The 10,431-nt window shown below is 46.6% G+C and overlaps 1 pseudogene; it reads right to left on the reverse strand.

Moving 5' to 3' along the window:
* Window positions 1-8,179: 8,179 nt before the first annotated feature.
* On the reverse strand, window positions 8,180-9,853 carry LOC129460175 (chloride intracellular channel protein 4-like; annotated as a pseudogene).
* Between the last annotated feature and the right edge of the window lie 578 nt (window positions 9,854-10,431).

Consider the following 10,431-nt stretch of genomic DNA (forward strand, 5'->3'; position numbering starts at 1 on the left):
AATCTGGAGTCAGAGACCAGAGGCAGGACTCCTTCTCCCTGTGGTGGATTTCAGTCTTTTTCTCTTAAAGCCATCAACTGATTGGTTGAGGCCCACCCACATTATGGAGGGTCTTCCAGGGACTTTGCTCAAAGTCTACTGATTTAATGTTAGTCCCTAAGCCAGGTGCTGTGGCTGTAATCCCAGCACTTTGGGAGGCTGAGGCAGATGGATCCCCTGAGGTCAGGAGTTTGAGACCAGCCTGGGCAACATGGTGAAACCCCATGTCTACTAAAAATACAAAAATTAGCCGGGTGCAGTGGCGCATGCCTGTAATCCCAGCTACTCAGGAGGCTGAGGCAGGATAATCTTTTGAACCCAGGAGGTGGAGGTTGCAGTGAGCTGAGATCGCACCACTGCACTCCAGCCTGGGTGACAGAGGGAGACTCTGCCTCTAAATAAATAAATAAATAAATAATAAATAAATAAAAGTTGAAATTATAAAACAAACAAAAATCTGCAAAGTAAATTACGATGTAAGGCTGGAGTGTTGATATTCTCTTATGGCAAGACTGTGAAGGTGTATTGTTGGCCTTGCTGGATGAATGCCAACTGCTTCTGGTGGTCTTTACTAACGTATGGAGCAAAAAACCATGGACCAGGCTGGATGCAGTGGCTCATGCCTGTAATCCCAGCCCTTTGGGAGGCCTAGGCAGGAGGATTGCTTGAGATCAGGAGTTTGAGAATAGCCTGGACAACATGATGAAACCTCGTCTCTACAAAAAATATAAAAGTCAGCCTGGGGTGACTGAGTGCGGTGGCTCACACCTGTAATCCCAGCACTTTGGCAGGCCGAGGTGGGCAGATCATGAGGTCAGGAGTTCGAGACCAGCCTGGCTAATACAGTGAAACTCCGTCTCTACTACAAATACAAAAATTAGCTGAGTGTGGTGGTGTGCACCTGTAGTCCCAGCTACTTGGGAGGCTGAGGCGGAAAAATCACTTGAACCATGGAGGCAGAGGTTGCAGTGAGCTGAGATCACGCCACTTCCCTCCAACCTGGGCAACAGAGTGAGACTCCATCTCAAAAAAAAAATTAGCTGGGTGTGGTGTTGTGAGCCTGTAGTCATAGCTACTTGGGAGGCTGAGGTGGGAGGATCAATTGAGCTTGGGAGGCAGAGGTTGCAGTGAGCTGAAATTGCGTCACTGCACTCCAGCCTGGGTGACAGAGTGAGACCCCATTAAAAAAAAAAAAAGACAAAAATATATTGACCAGATCAATAGCTGCACAGTAGACACCAGGGGATGTGTTGATTATTCAGATAATGAACCACAACTGTTACAGCATCTGCAGTCAGTCAATGCTTCATTAAGCTTAAAATTATACACTGACGTTGGACCTCCATAAACCTTCACTCTTTGACCGTTAGACCACAGTGGCATTTCAGGTCTCTTGAAACTAGCGTTTAGAACCAGTGTACAGTAGTCCCTGAAAAGTCCGCTTGATTTCCTTTTGCCCAGTGCACAGTCAACCCGGTAAAGGTTTTAAGTCCCTTAGGGCATGACTGGAAGAAAGATGAACAAGACAACATTTTGACAGCATGCTGGGGTCCGTTCCCAAGAGGACTTGGCCTCTCCTTTATTCAAGGTGTTCTGGGTCTATAAATTAGCTCAAATCTTGGGAACAGATTGAGAGGCTGTGACTCTGTGTTTTTGGAGACGGAGTCTCTCTCTGTCCCCCACGCTAGAGTGCAGTGGTGTGACCATAGATCACTGCAGCCTCCACCTCCTGGGCTCACATGATCCTCCTGCCTCAGCCTTCTGAGTAGATGACAGTACAGATGTGTACCACCACACATGGCTAATTTTTTAAAAAAAATTATTTTTTTTTGTAGAGATGGGGTCTCCCTATGTTGTCCAGGCTGGTCTTGAACTCCTGGGCTCAAGCGATCCTCCAGCCTCAGCCTTCCAAAATGCTGGGATTACAGGCGTGAACTACTACACCTGGCCTGTGACTCTGTTTTTATGATTCCAGTTAGATTTTCATTCAGTTGACTTAGAATGTTTCTGCTTATATGAATTAATTAAGAATTTAGGCCGGGCATGGTGGTTCATGCCTGTAATCCCAGCACTTTGGGATGCCAAGGCAGGTGGATCACCTGAGGTCAGGAGTTTAAGACCAGCCTGGCCAGCATGGTGAAACCCCATCTCTACTAAAAAAACAAAAATTAGCTGGCCGTGGTGGTGGGCGCCTGTAATTCCAGGTACTTGGGAGGCTGAGGCAGGAGAATTGATTGAACCTGGGAGGCGGAGGTTGCAGTGAGCCGAGATCGCACCACTGTACTCCAGCCTGGGCGACAGAGCAAGACTCTGACTTAAAAAAAAATAATAATAATTTAGTAAACAACTTCCCATCGATTTCCCTGCTGGGAACACCTTCATGAAGCAGCCAGTGCTGTAAGTCTCTGTGAGTTAGACTGCTCTGATGGCTGCTTTGACTTTCTGTCTGTTATGGTAACTATGCCCACCTTGTCGTTGGTGATTAAGTGGGGACACTAGACCCCTGATACCCTGGTACCCAGTTATCTCCATAATATTTAGGTTTCCAGATTCAGTGGCAGTATTTTCACTGTAATTTCTGAACTAATTTATTTATTTATTTTTGAGACACAATCTCTCTCTGTTGCCCAGGCTGGAGTGTAGCAGTGTGATCTCAGCTCGCTGCAACCTCTGCCTCCCAGGTTCAAGTGATCCTCCTGCCTCAGCCTCCCAAGTAGCTGGGATCTCAGGCGCACGCCACCACACCCAGCTAATTTTTGTATTTTTGTTGTAGAGATGGGGTTTGACCATGTTGGCCGGGCTGATCTTGAACTCCTGGCCTCAAGTGATCCACCCATCTCGGCCTCCCAAAGTGCTGGGATTACAGGCGTGAGCCACCATGCCCGGCCTTGAACTAATTTACAGGAAGGCGTGATCACAGAACTCTTCAAGATGCTGGGGCTCCTTACACAAATTTATTTATTTATTTTGAAACAGGGTCTCACTCTGTTGCCCAGGCCTGAGTGCAGTGGTGCAATCATGGCTTACTACAGCCTGGAACTCCTGGGCTGAAGCCATCCTCCCGCCTCAGCCTCCCTAGTAGCTGAGACCACAGCTACATCCAGCCCCTACAAGTTTTATTTTATTTTATTTTATTTTATTTTATTTTATTTTATTTTATTTTATGATATGGAGTCTCGCTCTGTCACGGAGGCTAGAATGCAGTGGTGTGATCTCGGTTCTCCGCAACCTTTGCCTCCCAGGTTCAAGCAATTCTCCTGCCTTAATCTCCCGAGTAGCTGGGATTATAGGTGTGCTCCACCACACTCGGCTAACTTTTTGTATTTTTAGTAGCGACAGGGTTTTGCCATGTTGGCCAGGCTGGTCTTGAACTCCTGACCTCAGGTGATCCGCCCGCCTCAGCCTCCCAAAGTGCTGGGATTACAGGTGTGAGCCAGTGTGCCCGGCCACAAGTTTATTTTTGATAGTTGTGGTAAAAGGTGTGTCCTTCCACACCTTCTCAGAGCAGTTGAACAGGTCTTATGTGATAAATCCGCTCGAATATCCCAACCTCCATAGCTTTTTTTTTTTCTTTTTGAGATGGAGTCTCACTCTGTTGCCCAGGCTGGAGTGCAATGGCGTGATCTCGGCTCACTGCAACCTCCGCCTCCCAGGTTCAAGCGATTCTTGTGCCTCAGCTTCCTGAGTAGCTGGGATTACAGGCATGTGCTACCACGCCCTTCTAATTTTTGTATTTTTAGTAGAGACGGGGTTTCACCATGTTGGTCAGGCTGGTCTTGAACTCCTGACCTCATGATCTGCCTGCCTTGGCCTCCCAAAGTTCTGGGATTACAGGTGTGAGTCACCTTGCCCAGACTTTTTTTTTTTTTTCTTTTTTAAGACAGGGTCTCCCTCTGTTATCCAGGCCGAGTGCAATGACAAGATCATGGTTCACCACAGCCTCAACCTCCCAGCCTCAATGGATTCTCCTGCCTCAGCCCCTTGATTAGCTGGGACTATAGGTTCGTGCTATCATGCTGGCTAATTTGCATATTTTTGTTGTGTAGAGACAGAGTCTCCCTATGTTGTCCAGGCCGGTCTTGAACACCTGAGCTCAAGTGATCCTCCTGCCTTGGCCTCCCAAAGTGTTGGGTTTACAGGCATGAGCCACTGTGCCCGGCATTTTCTGATTTTGACCATGTACTATGGTTATGGAAGATGTAACCACTCCGGGGAGGCCAGGTGAAGGGTAAATGGGACCTCTCTGCACTGTTTTAGCAAGTTTCTGTAGTCCTTTTATTTTATTTTATTTTATTTTATTTATTTTTTTGGTGAGATGGAGTCTCGCTCTGTCACCCAGGCTGGAGTGCAGTGGCAAGATCATGGCTCACTGCAGCCTCAAACTCCTGGCCTCAAGTAATCTTCCCACCTCGGCCTCCCAAAGTGTAGGGATTACGGGTGTGAGCCACTGTGCCCAGTCTTGTATCCTAACTGCTGTATCCCTTCCCTTCTTTGTGTATCAAGGTAGTTCTGGTATTCCAGCTTCATTTGGTGTAGGTCACTTTCTGGTCCATGATTCAGGCAACATGCCAAACTGTTAGAGCTCTTAAAATTTTTAAAAATTGTTTATTTATTTTAATGGAGACGAGGTCTCACTGTGTTGCCCAGGCTGGAATCGAACTCCTGGGTTCAAGTGATCCTTCTGCCTCGGCCTCCCAAATAGCTGGGACTACAGGCGTGAGCCACAATGCCTGGCTAAGTTTTGTATTTTTAGTAGAGACAGGTTTCACCATGTTACCCAGGCTGGTCTTGAGCTCCTGACCTCAGGTGATCCACCCACCTTGGCCTCCCAAAGTGCTGGGATTACAGGCATGGGCCACCACACCCCGCCTGCTATAGCTCTAACTCCATAAGCCACACTATTAAATTAGCACCAAAAATTAGCTGGATGTGGTGGCCTGTATAAGTTGGGTTAGAGCCTGTAAAAGTTGGGTTAAGGCTTGTATAAGGGTTATACAGGGCCTGTATAAGTTGGGTTAGGGCCTGAATAAGTTGGGTTATACAGGGCCTGTATAAGGTAGGTTAAACAGGGCCTGTATAAGGTGGGTTATACAGGGCCTGTGTAAGTTGGGTTGGGACCTGTGTAAGTTGGGTTATACAGGCCCCGTATAAGTTGGGTTATACAGGGCCCGCATAAGTTGGGTTATGCAGGGCCCGCATAAGTTGGGTTATGCAGGGCCCGCATAAGTTGGGTTATGCAGGGCCCGCATAAGTTGGGTTATGCAGGGCCCGCATAAGTTGGGTTATGCAGGGCCCGCATAAGTTGGGTTATGCAGGGCCCGCATAAGTTGGGTTATGCAGGGCCCGCATAAGTTGGGTTATGCAGGGCCCGCATAAGTTGGGTTATGCAGGGCCCGCATAAGTTGGGTTATGCAGGGCCCGCATAAGTTGGGTTATGCAGGGCCTGTATAAGTTGGGTTAGGGCCTGTAAAAGTTGGGTTATAAAGGGTCTATATAAGCTGGGTTAGGGCCTGTATAAGTTGGGTTAGGGCCTGTATAAGTTGGGTTAGGGCCTGTATAAGTTGGGTTATACAGGGCCTGTATAAGTTGGGTTAGGGCCTGTATAAGTTGGGTTAGGGCCTGTATAAGTTGGGTTAGGGCCTGTATAAGTTGGGTTATACAGGGCCTGTATAAGTTGGATTCTCCAGAGAAATAGAACAGACAAGATATACACATGGTGATTTACTCTAAGGAATGGTCTCACATGAAAATGGCGACTGAGAGTCCCAAGAACACAAGCCTAAAGGGCCGAGAACCAGGAGAGCTGATGGTGTAAGTTCAAATCCAAGTCCAAAGGCAGGAAGGGTCCAGAATCTCAGCTCAAGGCCATCAGACGGAGAGACCAAATTCTTGCTCAGCCTTTTGTTCTATTTAGGCCTTCAGTGGATGAGAAGGGGCCTGGCCACATGGGGGAGGGTCATCTGCTTTATCTAGTCTACTCATTCAAATGTCAGTCTCATGTAGCAACACACTCTGGATTAGGCTGTGCTTGCATTGCTATAAAGGAAGACTGGCTGGGTGTGGTGGCTCATGCCTGTAATCCCAGCACTTTGGGAGGCTGAGTTGCTCCCACCTCCTGGATCACTTACATCCAGGAGTTTGAGACCAGCCTGGACAAAATAGTGAGCCCCCATCTCTACAAAAAAATTAAAAATTAGCCTGGCATAGTGGTGCATACCTGTATTCTAGTTACTTGGGAGGTTGAAGTGGGAGGATTGCTTGAGCCTGAGAGGTCAAGGCTGCAGTGAGCCATGATCACACTGTACTGCACTCAGCCTGGGCAACAGAGTGAGACCCCATCTCAAAAAAAAAAAAAAAGGATAAAGGGATATCTGAGACTGGGTAATTCATAAAGCAGTGCTTCCCAACCTTTTTGGCACTAGGGGCTGGTTTCGTGGAAGACAATTTTTCCACGGACTGGGGTGGAGGTCAGGGGAGGAGGAAATGGTTTCTGGATGAAACTGTTTCACCTTAGATCATCAGATCATCAGGCATTAGATTCTTTGTTTTGAGATGGAGTTTTGCTCTTGTCACCCAGGCTGGAGTGCAATGGCGCAATCTCGGCTCACTGCAACCTCTGCCTCCTAGGTTCAAGCGATTCTCCTGCCTCAGCCTCCCGAGTAGCTGCTACTACAGGCATGCACCACCACACCTGGCTAATTTTTGTATTTTTAGCGGAGATGGGGTTTGGCCATGTTGGCCAGGCTGATCTCGAACCCCTGAACTCTGGTGATCTGCCCATCTCGGCCTCCCAAAGTGATGGGATTACAGCCATGAGCCACTGCACCCGGCCGATGAGCCACTGCACCCAGCCTAGATTCTCATAAGGAGCATGCAACCTAAATCCACAATAGGGTTCAAGCTCCTGTGAGAATCTAATGCCGCCGCTGATCTGACAGGAGGTGGAGCTCAGACGGTAATGCTCACGCACACCCACTGCTCACTTCCTGCTGTGTGGCCTAATTCCTAACAAGCACTGGTTCCTGGCCTAGGGGATGGGGACCCCTGTTATAAAGAAAAGAGGCTTTTAACTGGATCATGGTTCTTCAGGCTGTGCAGGAAGCGTGGCTTCAGCATTTCCTTCTGGTGAGGGCTTCAAGAAGCTTACAGTCATGGTGGGTGGAAGGTGAAGGTGGAGCAGACACATTGCATGGCAAGAGCAGGAGCAAAAGAGTGAGGGGATAGTGCCACACACTTTTTTTTTTTTTTTGGAGTCAGAGTTCTGCTCTTGTTGCCCAGGCTGCAGTGCAATGGTGTGATCTCGGCTCACTGCAATCTCTGCCTCCCGGATTCAAGCGATTCAAGTAGCTGGGATTACAGATGTGTGCCACCGCGCCCTGCTAATTTTTGTATTTTTAGTAGAAACAGGGTTTTACCATGCTGCCTAGGCTGCTCTTGAACTCCTGACCTCAGGTGATCTGCCTCTCTTGGCCTCTGAAAGTCCTGGGATTACAGGCATGAGCCATCACACCTGGCCAGGAGTGTTTATTTTTAAGATATCTTCTATACCTTTTCTGTCCTTGATCCTAATCCTTGAATAACTCATGTTGGTGCTAAATACAATTTCTCCTCTATAGGAAGAGGAGTGGTCTGTTAGGAAAAGCATATTTTAAGAAGACACGAAGACATCTCTGTCATAAATGCAAGTTTACTTGGTGAGTCTTTTGGTTACATTACTACATTAACTGTTTCTGTCACTATTTCAATCTCTTTATCATTGGGACAGGTATTGTTGAACATATCCCTACTACTTGTATTCATTAGGTATCTCCAGATGCCAGTCATTCCTTTTTTTTTCTATATTTTATTTATTTTTTTTTGAGATGGAGTCTTGCTTTATCGCCAGGGCTGGAGTGCAGTGGTATGATCTCGGCTCACTGCAACCTCCGCCTTCTGGGTTCAAGGTATTCTCTTGTCTCACCCTCCCAAGTAGCTGGGATTATAGGCACCCATCACAAGCCTGGCTAATTTTTGTATTTTTAGTAGAAATGGGTTTCACCGTGTTGGCCAGGCTGGTCTACAACTCCTGACCTCAAGTGATCCACCCACCTTGGCCTTCCAAAGTGCTGGGATTACAGGCATGAACACCGTGCCTGGCCAGTCATTCTTTTTGGAATATCAAAGTTGTGATTTTTTTTTTGACAATATGCAGTTTGGGCATCAGATGGCAATCAGCTAATGCCATTTTATTGCCATCCAGAAATTTACGTGTAGAAAACTTAGTGTCCTGCATGCTATTTTCATCAGGGAGAGGAGAATTCAGATATTCATAAGTTTTTGCAGTTTTTTTTTTAACTTTTATTTTAGGTTCCAGGGTACATGTGCAGGATGTGCAGGTTTGCTACATAGGTAAATGTGTGCCATGGTGATTTGCTGCAGAGATCAACCCATCACCTAGGTATTAAGCCCAGCATTCATTATCTATTCTTCCTGATGCTCTTCCTCTCCTTGCCCCACCGACAGGCCCCATTGTGTGTTGTTCTCCTCCCTGTGTCCATCGTTCAGCTCATAGTTATAAATGAGAACATGCGACATTTGATTTTCTGTTCCTGTGTTAGTTTGCTGAGAATAACTGCTCCAGCTCCATCCATGTCCCTGCAAGAGACATGATCTTGTTCCTTTTTATGGCTGCATAGTATTCCATGGTGTATGTGTACCACATTTTCTTCATCCAGTCTGTCATTGATGGGCATTTGGGTTGATTCCATGTCTTCACTATTGTGAATAGTGCTGTAGTGATCATATGCGTGCATGTATCTTTATAACAGAATGATGCATATTCCTTTGGGTATATGCCCACTAATGGGATTGCTGGGTCAAATGTTTTTCCTGCTTCTAGATCTTTGAGGAATCACCACACTGTCTTCCACAATGGTTGGACTAATTTACACTACCACCAACAGTGTCAAAGCGTTTCTTTTTCTCTGCAACCTCACCAGCATCTGTTGTTTGTTGACTTTTTAATAATCACCATTTTCTGCAGGGTTTTTAAGAGACCCTTCACTCATGCTTCATTAACCTCGGGCCTTGAATTCTTGATCTATGCAGAGAATTTGGCAAAGATGTCCATTCCAGCAGTATTTGATTCTGGGTGTCTTGATGAAAGCTTTAAGTACTTGGGAGGACATAAGAGTTCTTCAGGAGATTCCTCAATCTTATTTGACTTCACTGTTGAAAGTTATAAGTGGTGGGTGGTTCCCAGGAGCCTTGTTTTGCAGATCTACAGGTTTCCTTTTTCAGATCAACAGTTGTGACACTAAAGACAACTCTTTTGAGCTAAAGAATCACGAGGAATCTCTGGGAAAAAAGGCAGATTCCCATGTTTTCACCATCACTGACAGCCTTGACCCAGAGCTCAATGAGGGGTTCTTTGTCTTCCTCCTTCAATCTCTTCAGTGGCATCGACAATACCAAGGCCAGCTCAGCTGGGCTTTGCAAACGGTGGCAGCTGCTGCTTCTGCTCCAAGGCTGCTCTGGCTGATGGCTTTGGCCATGCTGCTCACTGGACAGTCTGGCATTGAGGTGGCCATGGCCTCAGCTCCTCAGCACTGCACCACACTGCAGATTGAGCCACTTCCTCAATTGGCCTTAAATTTATCAAAGGGAAATTGTCCAGGTGAGCCTGAGTTAATCACACAAACTCTATAAATCTGAATGTAGAAGTCAAATATCAAGAAAGTCAGAAGCCAGAGAGATTCAGACCTTGAGAAGGATTTGACCTGTCATTGCTGGCTTTAAAGATGGTAAGAGCCACATGACAAAAACCTAAGAACATCTTCTAGGAGCAGAGTGATCCCTGGCTAACAATGAGCTAAAAAAACAGGGGCCTCAGTTCTACACTGCAAGGAACTGAATTCTGCCAACAACACTAATGAGTTTGAACACAGTTCTTCCCCAGACTCCAGATGAAAACACGGCTTGGTCAACTCCTTGATTGTATAACCCTGAGAATAGAATCCAGATAAATCTTGCCCAGATTCCTGATGAAGACACCGTGAAAATAACGAATGAGTGTTGTTTCAAGCCACTAAGTTTGTGATGATTTGTTACATGGCAGTAGCTAACTAATACAGAGTTATGTGGCCAACCTGTTGATTGGGATCACCAGTCTTATTTTGCAAAGATACTTCAGAACCATGGACAGTGGAACGCATGCCTGGGGAGAGCTGATTGGCTGGACTAGTTACCATCCAAACTGGAGTGATCCTATTGGACAATCTTTGACCTAGCCACTGATCCCTGGTCCAGTCAGATTTTGTCAGGGTCTACAGACTCAACTTCTCTGGCAACCATGAAGATGGTGCCTCAGGAGTCCTGTGAGATCTGGAATGAACAAGTCCCTGCCTAGTTCTT

Source organism: Symphalangus syndactylus, chromosome 13, assembly GCF_028878055.3.
Source record: "Symphalangus syndactylus isolate Jambi chromosome 13, NHGRI_mSymSyn1-v2.1_pri, whole genome shotgun sequence".
Lineage (NCBI taxonomy): Eukaryota > Metazoa > Chordata > Mammalia > Primates > Hylobatidae > Symphalangus > Symphalangus syndactylus.